Source organism: Gouania willdenowi, chromosome 6 (assembly GCF_900634775.1).
Source record: "Gouania willdenowi chromosome 6, fGouWil2.1, whole genome shotgun sequence".
In the NCBI taxonomy this organism is placed as follows: Eukaryota; Metazoa; Chordata; class Actinopteri; order Blenniiformes; family Gobiesocidae; genus Gouania; species Gouania willdenowi.
In genome coordinates, this window is record NC_041049.1 from 23,474,680 (window position 1) to 23,493,948 (window position 19,269).

The window sequence follows — 19,269 nt, forward strand, 5'->3', positions numbered from 1 at the left end:
AAGTGTGTGTGTCGATGTGTGCTTGTGTGTGCATGTGTCCTCAGCAGGAACTGGAAGCTGGTTTTTACAGTTATTGTATTATCTTATCTTTCTTGGGTCTGGTCCTGATCTGCGGTTTCCTGCAGGATGGAAAGGGAATAATTTACAACAATGTGTGTTGGTTTTTATGGCTTTGCATGCATGGATGAGCTAGAAAGTGCTTTTAAAGGAAAAACTTCAGAGTAAGTCTGAACTAATGCAAAGAAGAACATTGTTTTGCTTTAGCCATGAAATGTAGTAATTGATTTAATAAGTCTGTAAGTTTTGGATTTCTGTTGTTGATAACCAATGGGGAAAAAATCCCAACCAATCATTCGAACAAATTCAATAAATGTTTTTGAAACATAGAAAAAAAATGTAATGAAAATGTAGTGATTATCTTTACATTTGTTAGCTAAGACTATTATTTGCTGATTTTGCTCATTCCTCACTTGCTGCTGGAGCACAGGGAACAAATATGATTGTCTGCTTCAGTCAGGTTTGTGCTCCACGCACGGGCCGCCCGGTCTGGTCTGCAATGCTGTAACGGCCAGGCCATTCTATGTTCTAGTTATGTTCCACTTGTGTGTATTCAGTGGTTAACTGATGCTGAGATTTCCCATGGCCGAAAAGGCATCATGGTTACCTGCAGCTTTCTATGCCAATGTGTGTCTTTGTTTACATGTGTTCTGAGTGTTGATTGGCTGAGAAGCTGGGGAAAGGGCGGGTGTAATTCTGTTCCCACGGTAGTGTGAGTGTATGACTGTGTAAAACGGTTCTTTGTGTGTTTGATTGTTTATTTTTGGCGTGTTACTACGACCTCCATTGAAGCCTGTAAAACTGTGATAACGGCTCGAGTCACGTTATCGAGTGTGCGCCCGCGAGGCACTGTGCTACTAATCTACCAGCTGCAATATGTTCAATAAAATAATAATTTACTTCGGGTTTGCTTCGGACTCTGGCATACAATTTAAGTTAATGGCTCGGGCTTTATGCTCGTGGGCCAGGGTCGGGTCGGGTCGGGCTGGATTCTTTGGGCCCAATCTGAACTGTATTCTAAAGACCTTCACCATCATCATTTATCCAAATTTGGATATGTGGTGAATCAATCTCCCTACTGTATCAATACAAGTGGAGATAATACCATTTTGGGGACTTATATTGTGGAGGCTGACCCTGTTCTGTCATGGAAGTGAGAAAGTCCAAAGCTACAACTATAAATACAGGTGGCTAAAGCAGGACCAACATGGTCACATATGTCGAAAGTAGCTAAACGTAAATCCATAATGCTCTAATCACTGTCAGACTTAAAGCTGAGAGTACCATTTATGTGCGCTTTTAAAGTTCTTCAATAGTTTAGCTAATTTAGCATAGTATGGTCCATATCATAGTTTGCACAACCAGCAAATGCAGATGACCCATAGTTGCCACCAAACATACCACACAACAGCAATATTAAACCCCACCCCAAATAAAAGACACCCAAAAGCAATGGAAGTAAAGTAAATTCAGGCTGGATCAGTCGGATTAAGGAGTACGATTTTATTATCAGCCTTTTGTAATATCTCCCTTTTTCAATGTCATAAATTTCTTCAATATTTGCTTTGGATGATCAAATTTCTTAAGACAAACAGATGCATTGATAACGTACGTATAACGAAGGAGTAATGGTGTACAAACGTATCTCAGACACTTCAAAGGTGTGAAAGAAGCAGCCTGCAGCAAACTGAAATGTATGAGCTCAGCTCAGTTACTGTCAGAAGGATTCACATCAAGAGTGCAGGTGGGGCTGCAAGGAAACTTAGACGACCACTTCGGGGAGACGGGCTCTGAGGAGAATGTGGTGTCACACGTACACACACACACACACACACACACACAAAAGAAGCAAGATAAGGCCGAATGTTACGCTTGCCTTAAAAGGGCTCTTTTGCTCCAGGCACCCTCACTCACGATGTGTCTTTATTTCAACAGCCACGCACACACACACACACACACACACACACTAGTTTCGTATTTCCCCTGTTAAAGCACACACATACCTTCAACTGCAAAACCAGCCTTTCATCCATCAACACACACACACACACACACACACACTTCCAAACATGCGCTCGTGCCATTTGTCTCAGAGGTGTTTGGCAGTGGTTAATTGGCAGGAACACAGCCCACACAGATTAGAGGCTACTAATACACCTGCAACAGATCTGCAGAAAAGACTGCTTTTTCTATTTAGAGAGTTTTTAAAGTGAAAATGGAAAACCTGGAAGCAGCAATGTTTTACTACAGACAGGGATGGCTGAGAGCAAGATGCACTCACACCTTTAGCATGACCCTAAAGCACTAAACGATACAATGCAATCCAAAGTTAAACAGTCCTTTCTCTCCTATTTTTTATACTTGACTGTGCACCACATACAGCACCAGTGGTGTGACTGTGATACATCAACGACATCTGGCCTAATAGAGACAGCATGAATAAACCGCTCACTTTTGGTTTGTGTGTGCTTTCTGAGGTCAGACAGACCTTGGCTAGACGGACAGGGTCCTCCTGATGGCCATCTTATCACTGACACTTCCTGCTGGGCCAGGGACTCGTACACCCCACATCAAAGCAGAGTCAAATTGTAAAGCCAGTGAGAAGCTGACGAAGCAAAACTTACAACTTATTTGTGTACACACAGCGGGTTGAGTTTAAACAGACTTTGAGAAACACACACAAACTGGTTAATGGTTGTTTTTTTTAGGGGGGAGTCTATCAAAATGATTGGGTGTGCTGACTTAAAAAGGCAATGACAACTCTCTTTTTTTTATACAGAGTTTCAGTACTTAGAGTGCTTCCTTTAATGCTGTGATGTGGTTGTACACATAGAATATGATGGCTTTCAACTCCAAGTTCATAAGTAAATCTTCATTAGCATCCAGACACCGAATGCAGTCGCTCTTTGCAGGTGCAAGTGCATCAGGTGCCTCTTCACACCTTGTACCGTAGCAGGTAGAGCTTCTAACTTTTCTAATATTTAAAGCAGAACTAAGAAACTTGTGTTCAGCGCTCCCCCTAAAGGTCCCTTTTGGTTACGTTACTGTCGTAAACAGTCCCACCACCTTCCCCACTCCACAGCTACATGCGCACCTTTGCTCTTCCAAGATGGTCATAACTGATCACTGCAAAATCCTAATTCAACAGTGACACTAAGGGTGCTTTCACACATATAGTCCCATGTGACCATGTCAACAGTATGACGAAGAGAGACAAGTAAAATAAATGAATGATGTGGGAGTAATACGGAAGGGAGTGTGGAAATGTGTGTGATATGTTTGTTTGTGTGCTGACAAAGTAGCTCTGAAAATGGATGGATGGATGGATATTTGTGTGTGTGCTGCCTGATGGAGTGCTGGGTTGTGAGTGTGTGTGTGTGCCTGTTGCCTCGACGACAGTGTGTGTGATTGCTGTGTGTTGCTGCTGAGCTGTCACTACATGGAGTTGCTGCGTTCCTCGGAGAAAGGTCTTCTCTGCCTTTTTTTTGCTGGCTCCTCCATGATATAAGTTTGAGAAAACTGATTTTGTAGACAACCGTGTCCAGTATTAGCATTAGTTTGTATTGGGCAGTACGTCATGCCATCGGGTCGGAGGCAAGGGAAGTTGCAAGTGAGGTTTTCTGGCCAGAGACAGCACTTGTATCACCCTCACAGGGACTGCAAGATTTATTAAGGTGAAAAAGTTACTCAGTTCTGCTTTAAGTATCTATTTTGTTACACTTTTTGTTGTTGTGTTGCTTCAATGAGAAAAACTTCCTTGTAGGATTGATAAAGTATCTTTTCATCGGCTAGGATTTGGCCCACATAGTTCTGCAGGACAGCAGCATTATGTGTTTTGGATTCTGGTTTCTTCTTGTGTAATTTTTGGGGTTGTGGCCCTTTTTGGTATAGGTTTTAAGCAGTACATGCAGTAATGTCTCTTGTCATAGACTCGCTCACGGTTTTTCTTTGTGATAGAAAAATGATAACCTCGTCCCCAGCGTGCTAATGGCAGCCGCTGTCTTTGTGTGTCTGGATATGGTACGATACCTCGGTGAGTGAGTGAGTGAGTGAGTGAGTGAGCCGTGGTCTTTCCAAGCTCGAACCTTGTCCGTCAGAGAGTATACCTTTCAGGAGCAAGGTCCGACTGAGTGATGTGTGTCTGCATTGGGTGTGAGGACTTAAAGCTTTGCTGATTGGAGGCAGCTGTTCTTGAGTTGGCCCCACTCATGCAGCGGAGGAGCTAGGCAAATAAGCACTGGCCTGAGTTCCCACACTGAAGGTTTCACAATGACACTGAGAATGCTCCAGGACTTTTTTCTTATACGTCCCCCCAGCAGCCAGAGTTCTCCTAAAGGTGACTGTTTTTACAGATGCATGCACACACACAAACAGCTTTGTTTCAAAAAGAAAACCCTCCCAACAAACTAATAATTAAAATCCAAAGAATTTTTCTTTTGAAAAAAAAAAAGCAAAACTAATCAAAGAAAAGCGAAAATTTTCTCTCCTAATATAGCAGTTGTGGTTAAAAAAAAAACAGGAATACAATTCTCCCAAATGGAAAATATCCAAAAGCTGCACTAACCAGCAAACCACAGCAGACATTCAGTAATTTACGGCTGTAAGGTGTGGAATTGCTATTAGCATTAGAAACTCTGAGGTAGTTATGGTCAGAAGCATCTATAAATATAACACTAAACAGCACATATGATAGAATAAGGGAAATGAGACCATCCTAATCCATTACTTAGGCAGTACTTAGTGTCATTTTCAGCATGGTTTAATATGGCTGTACAGTGTTCATGGGAAAGCATGGATGTGCAAAGTATTTATCACTCATTACTCATAGGGGCAGATTCACTAAAGGTTTAAGGGTATTAAAACGTGTGCAAACGTCACTCCACGCACTAATAAGCTTTACAAATCCCAGGGAATCAGGAGTGCCCTGCTGCTGCGCCCTAAATCCACTTTGCGCATTTCCCTCTAATGAATATGTATAGTAGGTGGAGCTGACAAGGGGAGCAAAAAATGGGAGGAGGAAATACAAATAAATCAATGCAGGGGAAGCAATGCAATTCATCAAACCTGGACTTCATTGCTGCCTCTGTTTTTCCTTATAAATTTAGCACGGCCCACAACCAGGTGGTAACTGTCAAAGCTTTTTGTGCAGTGATGACAGCAGTGATATTTTTGAGGAGACAGAGCAGCAGAGAGGAAAGACGACCGACGGATGGCATTTTCAGACCTCAAGTTAATATATTTGGAAAGAATGAATTCACAAAGAATGTGTTAAAATCTTTCCTGTTTCGTCTTCGACAAAGCGGAGATCCGCACTCTCCATGGTCAAAGGCTGCTTCTCCTCCAGGAGTCACTCCCGTACACCTCAGGCTTGTTAAAGATGGTACCATGTAGGAAGAACAGGCCGTTTTTGTTGTTGTAGAGCAGCACTTTATTATCTGGCTGCACTATAAACATAAGCTACCTCTCCCGGTTGCCGTGTCGGACTCTCCTCATAGGCACGCGCACACATCTCTCCTCTGCGGCTCACTCTCACAAACACACGCGCATCAACCGTACCCACTCCGTCACTCACATCCATGCACATTTCCCCACTGCAGGATGAATAAAGAATCTATCTATCTATATATCTATCTCATTTGAGGGCGCCCCAAATGGCTTGTATTGTTCTAAACTGTACCTGGCCAATAAAATGATTCTGATCTATCTATCTATCTATCTATGTCTTTGCTGTAATTCATGAATTGTGTTATTGGCTTCCTCTGCCTCCAATTCTGCTGCTTCAAATTTATTTTTTCTCTTTCGCGCACTCAGCTCTCCTTCACGCTCCACGTTGCACATAACATGTACAAAACGCTCATTTAAAAAGGGCGGTCTCCACCACTTCTGCACGTGCACTAATTATTGCTGTAATCTTAGTGAATTCCTCGCAGCAGGAGAGGAAACTGCATCACAAAAGGATTTAGGGAGGCAACTGATTTATCACCCTTTATTTCATATACAGTATGAGTGAATCCGCCCCAAAGAGTAAGAACTTGTTTTGTGATTTATAGCACTAAAATGTGCTTTTGGTTATGTTAACCAAGTGAGTTCACCAGTGTCAGAAATCAAGATTGAGAAACACAAATCTTGCGAAAAAGACTGTCATAGGTCATCCGGTGGTTGCGCTATTTATCCAAAGTATGTTTGATTAAGGAAAAATATGCAACATGTGTTTGCAGTTCATGTTGACAGGGATGGCAAGCACCCAATTCAAACCAGACCACCCATAGATCTTTCACCCTTCTTTTAACACCTCAGAGAACTTGGCATTTGGGTTCAGTTGATATTCTGTGTTTCAGCTGCACTTTGCGACACTACCCTTCACCTTTGTTGCCTGATATCACGACACTGGAAAGTCCAGCTGTAAATGTAACAATAAAGCAGCTCTTCATGAAGGAAACTTTCTCCACTTCAACACTCATCAAATTAACACGTGCTAAAGGAAAGAGTCAAAATGAGTTTGATTTATACGTGGCTAAGAAAGAATATATTCCACATTAGGAAGTTTAATTAAGAAACCAATATTTTCCAGCCATCAAGGTTTCCTAACATACAAGGGTTTCAATTAGAGGTTACCAACAGAGAATTCTTAGCTTATTTTTGGGAGTGAACGGCAAGCAACGGGAAAAAAAAAAAAAAAAAAAACTCTCTAACAAGAGAGTCATTCTCATGGCTGTGAGGCAGCATGTCCAGTGTCTACAGTAGTTACTGCTGACCAGTTTAAACCCTGTTCATCAGAAGACCCTGGCTTGGTTTGGCCAGGCATGGCTCTTTATGATCTTCTGTCTAGAATCCAGATGCATGGAAACACCAAGATAATTTAATGTTTCTGGCATGAAGTTTACAAAGAAAAAACAGAGACCATTTGGGGTTTACAAGAAAACTAAGTGGTTGTGTGAAAAGTACTATTGGAAATCAGTGCTCCTCACAAGGGTTGGAAGGACTGGCTATGAAGTTTTTAATAATTTAGGGAGGGTTGGTCCATATGTGTATTAGTTTATCATTGCAAATTCACATCTTAGCAGTAACATGTCTTGAAAGAATCAGCAGAAAACTTCTAGGCCACATGCCTTGTTTAGAAAGGATTTACCAGACTGACTAGAACATTTTTTAGAGGGGTTATTAAATAAAAAGACCAATAATAAAACAGTGAAATGGTGGTTATGTGGAAGGTGGAAAGATAGAGAATGTAAGCTAAAAAGATATAAAAAAAATGTATTTTCCTAAATGGAAGAGAAAATGAAAGATGTTAAATGTCAGAAAAAGTGCAGTCTTGCCGAAGGCTTCATGTGATTTTCCAGTAAGGACAGATGGAGGCTCAACAGTGCAGACAAGCTACTGGAAAGCCTGTGCAGGCCTGATGCACGATAGCCATAATTCCACGTGTCACACGGCATCAATAAATATGTTCAAATACTTAAACAGATTTCCCCTAATTACAGCCTTTATGACCTCTGGACTGAATACAGAGTCTGGGTCAACCACTTGATGAACGTGTTGAAACAACCACAGATGCAATTCCTTATATAAGCTATCCAAGTTTGCTTGGGACGCTAATATATGGTGCACCACTCGACATGAATGGCAGTGCCCGTCCACTTAGCTGTCACATCCAAGGCAAACATATTTCTACCCAGAGCTGCTATAGTCTTCCAGCACAAAATATTAGCAGCAGACTCTTATGCTGAACACAGATGTAGTGCAGCCACTAAATAAGCTGGCTGTTGCACTGGTTCACTGTCGGGGCTTGGCAGGTTAGACGACAGCAGTGGAAAATGTACCCATGATTCCCTACTCATGATCCCTCAGCCTGGTGATGTACCGACTGTCTGGTGGGAAGTGGCGGATTTACACTAACCTTTCCCTTCTCTCTCTGAGTCTCTTCTCACATGAAAAACGAATTACTCAACACAATTTAAAGCCTTGATACAGATTCATTTATTCAAAAAGAATGGAAAAGGCATTTATTTGAAGCCATTTTCAACTTTTGGCAAGAAACATTAGGTAAAAACATTTGAACACCCAAACCCAACTTTTACTTACTTTACTGACGTTGCCATTTTAATAAAGTTAAACTTTGTAGTTACTTCATCAGGTCTTGTAACTTTGTTCTCAGTTAATGCAGTAACAGTGCACCATTTGATGATGATCTACTGAGCGTCATCCAACAGGTCTGAGCTCCTGAGCAGCGCTGTCTCACCACACTCTCGAATGTGAACATTGTGCCATCACTGTGTAAATTACGCATCTGATCAGCTGATTCTGGCCTGATGCTGCCACACCAGACCGCTGCGGGTGTCCAGCTTTTTCTCTACCTCAAACACACTTCACACTACATTTTCTTATTCAGTGGCTGATAGATATTGACCATTGTTTTATTTAAATAATGTTTTTATACTAGAAAGGTTAACTGGAGCATTTATTTCCATCTCCGCTCTTTTGTGTCAACATTTACTGCAGCGGATCTGTGCACGTGTGTTTGCACCTGCTTGTCGATCGTACTATTATCCAGTGCTAAAACAATCATTGCAAGCAGTTCCAGATGTGATGAGTTGCATTGCGCCCACTGCATTAATTTATTTGCATTTTCCCCTTCCATTTTTTGTTCCCCAGATGAGATCCGCCTACTTTACATATTCATCAGAGGGAAACACGCTAAGTTGATTGAGGTCGCATTGACGCGCAGTCCTGACCATTCCCTTGATAGTGTAGTTGTTCAGATCCCAGTGTTCCATTTAAATGTAAAGTTACTGTATTTTATGATCCCTGTGTTCCTTATCCTGTATGTAATCCTTTTGTATATTGTTTTGTGTCTCGCCTTGTTTTATTGTGTGAATTTTTTTTACATCAGCCTGTCTAGGAACAACAGATGGAAATTAGCCCATGGCTATAATCTGACATATTTACATCTGTTGAATGTTCATTGATATGTACTGCCCCTACTTAAATAAAAATAATAAATTGGACTGGACTTGGATGGACTTGATTTTTATATAGCGCTTTATCACCACACTGAAGCAGTCTCAAAGCGTTTTACATATCAGCTCATTCACCCAATCACTCTCACATTCACACACCAGTGGGACAGGACTGCCATGCAAGGCGCTAGTCGACCACTGGGAGCAACTTAGGGTTCAGTGTCTTGCCCAAGGACACTTCGACACATAGTCAGGTACTGGGATCGAACCCCCCAACCGATCAGAAGACGACCCTCTACTACCTGAGCCACGGTCGCCCTAAAATTAAATACATTTTCTGGGATTTGTACCCCTTATTAGCGTGTGGAGTGCCATTTGCACACGTTTTAATACCCCTAATCCTTTAGTGAATCCACCCCCTAGTGTTCTAACAAAGGTCTTCACTGAGTTCCGCTGCCAAAGTTGGGAGTTTCTATTAAAAAACACAAGATCATAAAAGTCATTAGCAGGATGGTGTGGAAAATGAGATGTAAAAGCTTTCTGTATGTTACAATGCCAAAGGCAGAAGAACCCTCCCAACTCGGTCGGAAATGAGCTAGTATAAAGAGTAAACAACTCTGTAACAACAACGGCTGTTAAAGTCTTAGCTAATGCATTAATTCCTAAGTGCTACCCTAGAAAGGAGACCTGGGAAAATAAGGCTCACACACAAACACCCACAGATAAACACACAAATACACATTTCTTGTCTGGTTTTTCACACGCTTGCCGTCTAGTCGCGGAATGCGTACATTAAATAGACTGAAATTTGATTATTCTTAAAAAAAAGAAGCTTGCTTTGATCTCACACATATGCAAACATATAGAGTACTTAAATCATGTGTTTACAGTAATTGGTAAGCATGAAGTCCATAAAGGTCGACACTCCAGCCTAGGTTCCAACTAGCACCTCTGAAAAAAAATAAATAAATAATAGGAAGAAAGAAAGAAGCCTGCAGTAGCCCTGAAGTTTAATATCCTGAGTGGCTTTCTAAAATTAAAATAGTCTGCTAGTGCTAGTGGCAAATAAACAGTTGGACTATAGACCTGCCAAAGGTGCTCTACTAGTGGTTGCTTGTGAAATGTTATTATTCTTCCCATATCAACTGATTAAGAAAAGTGACGATGTATACAATTTCCTTTGACATTTGAGCTTTTATTATTGGTCTTCAACAAGATTGAGAAGCCCAAACCATCAAGGCAAGGCAAGGCAAATGTATTTGTATAGCACATTTCATTCACAAGGCAACTCAATGTGCTTTACATGATCAAAACGTGCAACAGAAAACAGAGTCAAAGTAAATCTATTATATTGTACAGATGGGATATAATTTACCCTGGATTAAAATCAAAAAACTACTGCCGCTACTTTACTAATAGATTTGATCACTTTCTTTCTTATTCTTCTCAAGAATTCATAAAATCAAGTCGGGTCGGAAACACACGATTTCTCTAAAATGTTGATCTCATCTTTTTACTACTAGCCAGCAACATAAATGAATTAATGAATGTTCTGTTCTGCTGTGGGGCGCACGTCCGCCTCACAGCAAGAAGGTTCTGAGTTCAAGCCCTGGGTTGGACACCTGGGTCCTTTCTGTGTGGAGTTTGCATGTTCTCCCCGTGCCGGGTGGGTTTCCTCCGGGTACTCCAGCTTCCCACAATCCCAAAACATGACTGTAAGGTTGATTGGAGTCTCTAAATTGCCCATAGGAATGAATGAGAGTGAGTGGTTGTCTGTCTGTGTTGCCCTGCAATGGACTGACGCCCTGTCCAGGGCGCACCCCCGCCCAGTGCCCAATGAGAGCCGGAGATTGGCATCGGCAGACCCCCGCGACCCTGTCAAACAGGAATAAGTGGGTCTGAAAATGGATGGATGGATGGATGTTCTGCTGTACAGGCACTATCCTTAAAGCTGATATCCGGAGTTGAGAAACATCTGAGAAACATCTCGATGTCCCGCCCTAAACAGCCTCACTTCCTCCCACTGCCTCTCCCAATCTACTATTGGTAGATTGCATCGGACCGCGTTGATATAAGTCTATGGGTCAGGTAAGAGCCAAAAATCATATTTACCCTTTTGCAGTTGTGCCGCGCGGCCTTGTTTCCGTGCACAGTTCCACATTCACTTTTATTGACAGACTCAAAAACAGGAAGTCGAAGCCTATTGGCTCAGCACTCAGGATCGTTTCCATTTGTATAGGGGTTTATAGGACGAAGGAGGGACTTATATTCATTAATGTTTATGAATGACCACCGGCAGTAGACCATAGTAAAAGACTAGTTAGGTATATTTTTGCATTTCAAAAGAATCATACCCAGATATGCCAAGAGTGTGAGAGGAAGCTTCTGTTGGAGAGGAGCACAACCATTGATGAAGATACCAGGCCAAGGAATTGGATGGGAGAGAGGAAATTACATTTACATTATATTTCAACCCAATGACTGTAACTTCTTCAGTATTTTGTGCGTCATCCGTGGGATTAAGACTTTTTTAATGCTTTGTAAAGAGACCAAATCGTGACATCTATCAATCTTCAACATGTACTTGTGTATATATAAGTGCTAGTGTCTATATCAGTCTAAAGAGGCTCAGACTGGTACTGTATAGCCTGAACAGATCATCCGTCTTGTATGAGTCAGCAATTGATATAGAAAATCAGAAGAGCCTTCCGTGAATGTTTTTAGAATGTGGGAGGACAGCATGATTTTAACTTCATAAAGTCATAAAGCTTTTATTCAGTGCAGTGCACATGCATACTAGAGTCTGGAGGCAGACTGAAAAAGAAAACCTTCCCATAATATACTACCTTGATCAGCCAAGTTCATCCCCCTCTCCAAAAGCTTTTGTCTTTTTTTTCCCACAACACATACTGGTAATACTCCCACTTTAATACTCCACCATAATAGCAGCTGACCTTCAAGGGGTAGGGTAAGGACAAAACAGTACAACAATTGGTTTTATTTTCGACAGTTTATACGATCATAAATAGGTGGAATAATGTCAATGTTGCACCCAGTCACTTTAGATCCATTATACTGTACAATTTCATTTTCACATTCTCAACGTGAATATCGAATTTAAAGCTCTTAGTATAGACATTTTTATGGTTTAAGAAGTACCTACAGTATCTTTGTTATCCTTAATGTGAAGCACTTGGCTTACACTCTATCCACCTTTCAATCCCATAAGAGCTGTCTGGCATACGGTTTTACCCTAGCTTCACCTCCTCTCTTATTTCCCTGGTGCTCATTTTAAACATATGGCTCGAGGCCAACCAGTGCGTGTATCTACATCTTTAAATCAAGGTGTGAAGAACTGTACCTGACACAAATACTACATCTTTTCCCTTTGCTTCAGGCAAAACCCCTTTATTCCTGTCCTCCTCATTTCCCTTTTTTCACATCTTAACACTGCATGTGGCATCTTACCCTCAGCTGCACCTCCACAGAGCCAGAGGAGCTTCCATCTGCTTCTAATTCCACAGCTCCTGTATCTTTCTTTGACCATATAGCAAAATGTATAAGAACCACATTTAAGCACGACATGTAGAGAGACAGCTCCCTGTAGGAAAACAGGCCCACAACAGCAATGCGTGCAATAATAGAAGCTCTAGGCTAATATATTTATACACACGCACACATGATTTATACTGTGGAGTTGATTGTCCTTGATTAACCTATTGTGTGATTCATTACCACAATAAAGGATCCCTAGTATCAGATGACTCAGGAAGATTGTTATTGAGTCGTCTGAGGAGTAAAGTGTTGATGGGACTATACAGATCAGTGAGGAAACATCTCAACCTCCCTGTGTTCTGTTTAACACGGATTACAGGGATCCGATCGCAGTGAGAGTAAATAGACAGTATGAGAGAGGTGTAGAAAAGATGTGAAATAGGTCATCTTTGTAAAACAAGAAGAGCCAATTTTGAACAGAGGAAGGGAGTTGAGATTTGGCAAATGTGCTAGTGTTCACTACTCAAGTAAAAGGATAGATACTTGAATAAAAAATGGCTCTGGTAAAAGTTAAAGAAGAGAATTTGCTCCCTTACTTGTAAGGGAGTAAAAAAGTATATGCCACTAAATGCACTTAAAGGTCCCATATCATGCTATTTTTCACCCATCTCCATTTGTTCTAAGAACCCCAAAAACATGTCTGTTTTCCAGAGTTTTAGCCTCTGAAAAGTCACTTTCTGATCAACTCTACACAAACAGGCTGATTTGCGTCCTACTTATGCATATTCATGAGTGGGCGTGTCTATAGACGGGACACTGACTTCCTCCTCCCCGCACGGTGACATAGGGCCAGAGGACGGCCCGCCCTCCTCCCACCCACTCCATAGCTGAGCTCATGCTGCTTTATAAAAACGAGACAGCGTGTGGGGGCGGGGTGTTCGCTGGTACATACATAGACTGTAAAAAATACATACATAGCACTGCGCGAAGGACGCTGAATTGCTCACCTTTGTGGGTGTGTCTGTTTACATGTCAATCACGGCAGAGAGCTTCCTGGAGGCGCGGCTTCTCCAGCTCAGTGCCGCGTCAAATTCATCATCAAAGTGGGAACGCATCATCAAATTGTAGCGAGGTGTTTGGGCTCACCCTGCAGTAAGAAAGGAGCAAATCACCCTCTAACTAACGATTGAGGAAATCAATGAAAAAACACTTTGGGCATGTGTATGAAGCCCAGAAAGCACTTTATGATGTTTAAAGCACAGAAAAGTTGATTTAGGGCAACATGGGTCCTTTAAAGACAAAGTAAAACAAATGCCCCATTAATAATAAGGTTTTTAAAACAGCAAATTCCATATCTTTTATTTTTTTCAAGAACTGGAGAATTTAGCACTCAATAAATAAAAATTATTTGTAAATAAAATGTAATAAGAAAAAAGTTTAATATTAAGTTTAATATTTTTAAAAACTTGAAAATGTTAACCATAAAACTAAGGGACCTAACAGAAAAAGCTCATACTACAAAAATGTTGCGTCTTTTTTCATTGTGACATCATCTTCAAAGGTCGTAAAAGATACAAGCTCATTTTTAAAAAGTATAAAGTACAGATATTTGTTTGGAAAAGTAAGGAGTAAAGGTGAAAAGTCACCAAAAAAATAAATATTCAAGTAAAGTACAGATACCAGAAAAAACTACTTAAGTACAGTAACAAAGTATTTGTACTTCGTTACTTGTCACCTCTGTCAATGAGGTTCTGCATCTCCTGTTTTAAATATAGTATGGGAGTTTTATGTTTCATAGTTTGCACAAAACTTTATCTTTTTAGAGCCAAAAGTATTTCCAGATGACGATCTTCTCATTAGCAGCCATCATCCCATTGTCAGCAGCTACATGCAGGCTCGTGCATGTGAGTGTGCGTCTGCATGGTTGGTGGCCAGTAGCGTTCAATTACACCACAGTTTGTGCATTTCCTAAGCATTGCTTATTAATAAAAATGGTAATGCTGCGAGTGTGTTATGTAATATGTCACATATAGATGATCTATATCAGTGGTTCTCAAACTTTTTTGGCTCAAGTACCCTTTGTCTTATTTCTGAATCCAAGTCTCCCTTTGTCCGACTACAACATTTGGCTTATAGAAAACTATTTAAAAACATTTTTCTCTAGAATTTGTTTTTGATCATGGTTGAGCTCAGATATGTTTTTTAACTGCATTTTAGCTTAACTAGATTTACAAAGTGAAAGTATAGAAATACAGTTGTTTAAGATTGTGTGTTGTTTTCATTCAGGTGACCCCATTTAAACTCCAGGCAACCCCACATGGGGTCCTGACCCCAAGGTTGAAAAGCACTGATTTAATGGCTCCTGAATAGATTGATTCCTGAAGTATTTATCATTTAGACTGACACTTTATTTGTTAATTTTCGATTTTTTCTCAAGTACCCCCTGTAGTGCCTGTACCCCAAGGGGTACACGTACCTCCATTTGAGAGACACTGATCTACTGTATATCCCATGCTGCGATTAGTTTCATCTTGTCACTGAAAAACAAACTGGAAAAATAAATAACTGGAGCTCAGGCAGGCGACTCGAATGCACATGTACAGTACACGGTTAACTGCTTACACGCCAACATCCTTAGTTTAGAGAGGAAATGAGCGGCGCTCTAAAGATGCCACAAAGGATGCATAAATAAAAAGACCCAAGGTTGTTAAAAGCTAGTATGAACTTTCACGTGGGAGCACCATGTAGCACCAGCTAGTAAATTAAACCAAACTGTAATGTGTGTCTGAGAATGATCCAAACACCAGAGCACTGTTGGCCACGTGGGGAACCCAAACAGAAAGGAGAGAAAGAGGGTTCAGTACCAACCCTGTTGTCCCTGTGTGACTATCCTAATGGTAACTGTTAATCATGTAATGGGCTGACATAATACAATGAAAAGGTTGGGCCAACAAGGTAGCAATACTTAAGGGGGAAAGAGAAAAAAGTACTTTGTAATAAATGAGTACATTGTATTTGCCATGAGAGAAATCATTCTGTGTCAACAACAGCGACAAGGCTACAGGAAGGCCTTGACTGTACAGAGAAGTACGACAGAATGAACAAATCAAGCAGACATTTATCAAAAATATCTATCAACTTTTTAAGACATCCGTTTTTCAAGTTCCTGGTAAACAGTTATCTTTAGTGGTACATCAATACGGACCCTGAAAGTGGCTGCGTTAGAGGACTGCATTCTGTCATATGATTAACACACAGTGATGAATGATAAAATACACAGAGAAAACCAGAGTAATGACAGTAAACCAACCCATGCACATAGAGGAGGAGGAAATACAACCCCTTGTACATCACAATCTCCAATCAACTTATTTTTTAATCAAAAAGACAGTATGTCTATTATTTCTAAGCATTATATCACTGTCTCGAGTTAAAAAGCTGCTCACCATCCAAATATCCATTTTTTTTTTAATGCACTTAAAAATGACTGCAGACATCAGATACTGTATATTGTCAAAAGTGCAACTTTATTGCTGTAATTGTCCTCAAGACATGGATGCCATCTGCCCACACTGGAGGACCTTCATGGTTCTTACTGTCTCAGGAGAGCCACCTCCATCCTGAAGGACTCCTTCCACCAGGGCCACTTCCTGTTTGAGCTACTGCTGTCGGGCAGACGCTACAGGGCCATCCAAACCAGGACTAATAGACTGAAAAACAGCTTTTTTCCAACTGTTGTAAGAGCCATAAATAACATGTGTCTGTAATACGTGCAATATATTGATACGACTGATTCTACCTCTGTGTTATATCCTTCCTGCAATGTATATACACACTACAGCTTCTCTGCACCTCATGTACTCACCTTTTTTCAATCTGGTGTTTTAGACTGTGCTTATTAAATTTTATTTCACCTAGTCGTGTTGTGTTTTTATTATAACAAAGTTTTTATATATTTCGTATTTCTTATATATGTTGTCTTTTTTGCACTGAATGGCCTGCACTTTACTTTTCGTTGTACTTGTTATGACAATAAAGCAAATCTGAATCTGAAGACTTAAAATGCATAAAACAATCCCAAATTTGATAAATCATTTTTTTTTTTGCCCAGCCCTAATCTAATATTAGTATTTTGTACATGTTCTTTTAAACTTGCCTATGGTTTTTACTACAATTCTATAATTTAAACCCTGAGATTGACAAGCACATTATATAATGTTAATCACAGTAATGGATGGAATCAAAGTATGAAATCAAAATGTTGCTTCTTACATTATGTATTAACTATAGTTTGTTGAAAAGCAGACCAAGCATGCATTTGATACAGCCCTATCTATCACAGCCCACTGCCAGAGTAGCAATAATAACAGATGACAACATTTATTGTATTAGTTACAGAATGTAACTGTAACTGCTAAAGCCCGCAGCTATCAAAAAATGCATTAAAAACTTTTAAAGAAGAAAAACATTATTTTTATTGACACAAACACAAAGCTATAATATGACATTTATAAGACTTTTTTCTTTCTTTACATTTAGTGTAACTAAAATAGTCTGGACACTTAAAAAGCCACCAAAGTGCTTCACAAACAGTGCAGAGGTTCAGTGGATTAAGTGACCCTGATTTAGCCCATGACCTCATCATCACTGCAATAAGATCCCATGAGAAGCATTTTCTGATCTTATCCCACAATTGGACTGGTGGTGTGTATAGCATCGACACCAATAGCAGATTAGTGATTCTGGTTTCTGCTGAGCTGCATTGTAACAAATGTTTGGTTAGAATCAGTCGCATGAGAACAAAGCTGCTTTTATCTACTGCAATACATGCTCAAACAATAGTTTATTTGAAATGCCTGGGGTCACTATCGTTTTTATCATGTAGGCACATATGACACACACATTAGAAAAAAAGATTCAGATATGTAAAATAAAAAATAAAAAAGTCCTTTAAAGGTGCAGTCTGCAACTCTTATAAAAGTGACTTTTTGTCCTATTTGCTAAAGCTGTCACTATGTAAGGACAGCTTAAACTAGTAGTTTGTGTGAAAAAAAACAGACTCATTGAGTCCCCGCCCGCGCTGCTCCTGCAGCCTTTGGCAGACTGCCAGAATGCACCGCGACTGAGCAAAAAGAACCAATCAGAGCCAGGATTGTGTTTGATGGACTGTCTGACAGCTGTTGCTGACAGGCCCCGCCCCACCCCTACATTATATGGTCTGGAATTGGTCATTTTTCTGCTTGAAAGGTAGTTACTGCTGCTTGATTTACATTATGTTTGATTTGTAATTGTTACACTAGAATTCTGTGGTGCATGTGTTGTTCATGTGTGCGCAGCAGCCTCTGTGTGGCTGCTGTAAGTGACACTGTGTTGTTGCTGCTGCTGCTGAGGTGTGGCACATTGAGAGAGGGAAGCAATGCAGTAATATGCTTTTAACAGAGCATGTTATATTACTGTGATGTTGCTGTCTAACTAACGTTAGCTTGTTAGCTCCTCTGAGGGAGGGACTTTGGAAAGTTTGGAGGCAGGGCAAGAGCGCAGCGGGGAGGGAGGGGGAGAGAAGGATCTGAGAGTGGAGGACTGCACCTTTAGGGAACACCCAAGTAGAAAATCAGAAAACCCGACGATGACGATGATGACAAGATGGAAAAATTGTGAAAATAAAACATGCAGCTTGTGGGCTACAATTGTGTGCATATTCTGTTAATCATCATACAAATGAATTTACTTCGTAATGATCCAGACAGCATGAAGGGGTAGCTTTTCTTCAAGCTAATCATAATCTAAGACATGGGTCTGCAACCTGCGGCTCTAGAGCCTCATGTGGCTCTTTGACTCTTTTGCAATGGCTCCCTATAGCTTCAAATAAAATATTGAAAGAAAGAGTTGTTATTTTCTTACAGAGGCTATTAATGAATAATGACAAATAAAATCATGATATAACAATTTGTTAACCTAAAATAAATCACGTTGCAGATGCAAGATACTGTTTTGTGGTGGTTTATTTTAAACAGTTTTTAAGTTGCCATTTACATGATCAAGATAAATCAAATAAAATTAAATCAAACATTATTCTATATAATTTTAACTGGATAGAATTCAATACACTGTATTGTCTTCATTAAGAAGAATTTTTTTTTTGGCTCCAAAAGGACTTTAATCCAGGTGAGATGAGGCCAAATGGCTATGCTTCCTTCTCTTTATCTTATAAGTGATTACTTTTAGTGTTTTGCAAAGGAACAGAAAAGTGGGGTTAAAAATAGAGATGAAGGTCTCTGGATTCTTACGATACATGTTTTTCTCCATTAAATTTCAGATTGAAAAAGAACATCCCTGTTTTATTTTAAGTGCAAAGGTTGAATGAGATCTTTGAAACTGATTATATCACTAGTTCAAAAGAAACTGTATACTGTATATGGTGTCTAAGATTTAGTGGCATCTCGGGGTAAGAATGAGAACGGCACTCTCCACCTCTCAGTTTTCATACAATGTCATTTTACTGCATAACTACCAAACCTTTGTTACTGACCCAGTGCTTAATCCAAATTTAATTCACCTTCTTTCTGATTCACCACCATACACGTTTACAGCAGTAAAGACGAAGCAATTAAGGTGTGTCAAATTAATGATGACTACCATCATTTTTGCTCAAATTATTTGTTTAACACTAAGTTAAAGTGGATGTTTTGACAATAGAGACTATGTGATGTAGTCTGCTGCGTTGTGAGCCGTGAGTAAACACCTCAAAGACCACATGGAT

The 19,269-nt window shown here is 40.2% G+C and overlaps 1 protein-coding gene across 10 annotated transcripts in view; it reads right to left on the bottom strand.

Annotated features, from left to right (window-relative positions):
- Positions 1-19,269, bottom strand: part of nav3 (neuron navigator 3) — a 332,783-nt gene that overhangs the window by 192,080 nt on the left and 121,434 nt on the right. The window lies entirely within an intron of this gene.